Below are 2,748 nucleotides of genomic sequence, written 5' to 3'. Positions count from 1 at the left end.
TCCCTATTTTCCCTATTTTTGTTTTTTATTGTAGTCTCAGAACTGCAAAGACATAATAGATCCCCCTCACCCATTTTGTTTAAAAATAATGAGCATTCCACAATCAAGAGGCATGCTGAGTGAGAAAGAGAGTCTTTCAAATAAATATTTGAGTATTTCTAGAGTAGTTAATTGCTAAGTGAAACTAGCAATATTTCCTTCCAAATTTGAGTGCTGTACATGAACCTGTGAAACTAGAATAAGCTAAAAAGTACCTTTCCTGTGAATATCTTAGAAACTGGTGCACAGAATACACTTGAATCTATTTTTTCATTGCTGTGACAGTGGGAAATTCCATAGATTAAAAATATAAGGTGTTTTGACTTTGCTGTAAAGTATGATATTTATGGTATTGAAAAGGGAGATACACAGCCAACTTGTAGTAAGTTTCTTACAGAGAATTAAAATATCAGTCAAACAAACAAACAAATCAAACACCCGAATGACTCAATGGGGTTCTTCGTAAACAGTTATTGTGAGTAAAGGGTGAAGCGTTCAAAGATAAGGAGCTCACGCATTGACTCATGCATAAATCTTTCACACATTAACTCTTCTAGGCAAGGCCACTGAAAAAGGAGTTATATTAATTCAGGATAATTCAAAATGTAAAGTTACCAAGTCCAAGGACTTACAAGTTATGATCTCATCATATAACTTTTAGTTACCAAATTTAGGAATGTTTAATATACGGGAAAGCTGGAAATTAAATGGCATTGTCTCCAGCAATGTTATTATATAGGCTTTTACTTAAGCTTATAGATATTTTTGTTATTCATCTTGACATAAGATTAGGCTAATTATCCTAATTATATCACAGTTCATGGGCTTACTTGTCACAGTTTCCTCTGAGAAACTCTAGTTTTTGACTTATTTAAATACACTTGCTCACTGATAATTTAGTTTTGTAATGTCAATGAAAAAATTTAGCATTTCCCAATATGTACATATATATTATGTTAAAATGCACACATGTACCTCTGTGTTTATGTATTATGTGTGCTATAAAACTTATGCACATCAGAAATTTTTAAAAGATTAGATAAAGATGAAATAATTAACATTTAAATTTAAAATTTTCTATTGAAGTACAAAATAAGAACAATATAACTGGATATTCTTCATTATTTTAGGAAGTCTTGGTTTAACACTTTATAACATGGCGATTTGAGTTTGATTCTTTCTAATATAATGGACTTTATTTTTTGAGTAGTTTAAGACAGAAGTCCCCAACCTTTTTGGCACCAGTGCCTGGTGCTCCTATGAGAATCTAATGCCTGATGATCTGAAGCTGGAGCTGAGGTGGTGATGCTGGCGCTGGGGAGCGGCTGCAAATACAGATGAAGCTCCCCTCACCTGCCTGCCACTCACCTCCTGCTGTGCGGCCCGGTTCCTAACAGGACACGGACCGGTACTGGTCTGTGGCCCAGAGGTTGAGTACTCTGGCTTAAGATTTACAGAAAAATGGAGAAGATAATACAGAATTCCTACATACCCTGCACCCAATTTCCCCTATTACTAACGTCTTACATTAATATAGCATTTATTGCAATTAATAACCAACATCAATACATTATTATTAACTAAATTCACTGGCTTATTTAGACTTCCTTTGTTTAACCTAATGTCTTTTTCTTTTCCAGGTCCCATTCAGGATATCACATTACATTTAGCTGTCATGTCTCTTTAGGTTCCTCTTGACTGAGATAGTTTCTCAGACTTTTTGTTTGTTGGTTTTTGATGACCTTGACAGTTTTGAAGAGTGCTAGTCAAGTCTTTTGTAGGATACCCTTCTAATGGAATATATAATTTGTCTGACGTTTTTTCATAATTATACTGGGGTTATGGGTTTTGGGAAGATCACAGAAAGCCAGCGTCGTTTTCATCAGATCACATCAAGGTTACCATCTATTAACATTATTTTTCAATGAGCTCAGGTCACATGGTAAATTGGTAGATTATGGATAAGTGTTCAATCTCTACTAAGATCCAGTAGCAAGCCAAAAAGGTGTTTTTCAAAAGGGGAGTAGTTATTCAGAGGATGGCAAGGCTTTGTTTCAAAATCCTCAGGGTTTGCCTTCTGATTCACTTAGAGGTGCTTGACAAAGACTACAAATATTGGCTCTATCCGCCACTGCCCCTTCAAGCACCATTAAATCTGCTTGATTTATCATATGACCCAAATGGTAGAACAGCCTGGCCGTGTTGTAGAGCCTTGCCTTCTCTCCTTTCACTAAGTATTGTGCCTCTTTTTAAGTAGTAGGCGTGGCCAGATGAAACAACTTACCCTTTACCTTCGAAGTGGTATCTTGACATAGCCCACACCACTGGACTCCTAGAAATGTAACTGAGGTAGAAGGCCCTTGAATTTTATTTCTCATCCTCTCGCATGCAAATATTTATCAATATATAGACAATAATTGCTACTTCTTGTCTACCAATCAGCATATCATCATCAATGTAATAGACCAGTGTGATGCTGTGTGGAAGGGATGGAAGTCTCTGCAGACAAAATCGTGATATAGGACTGAAGCTGCTATATCCAGTGTTGCATAGTGAGGGTGTATTGCTGGCCTTGCCAGTTGAACTAAATTCCTTCTGGAAGTCTTTTTTTTTTTTTCCAACAGGGATAGAGGGAAAAAGCATTTGTCAGATCCATAGCTGTAGCAATGAAACCACATCTGGAACAGTGGTGCAACTGGAATCACCACA

Source organism: Pteropus vampyrus, unplaced genomic scaffold (assembly GCF_000151845.1).
Source record: "Pteropus vampyrus isolate Shadow unplaced genomic scaffold, Pvam_2.0 Scaffold94, whole genome shotgun sequence".
Taxonomy (NCBI): Eukaryota; Metazoa; Chordata; class Mammalia; order Chiroptera; family Pteropodidae; genus Pteropus; species Pteropus vampyrus.
The sequence above is the reverse complement of the archived record's forward strand: the minus strand, read 5'-3'. Positions refer to the sequence as shown.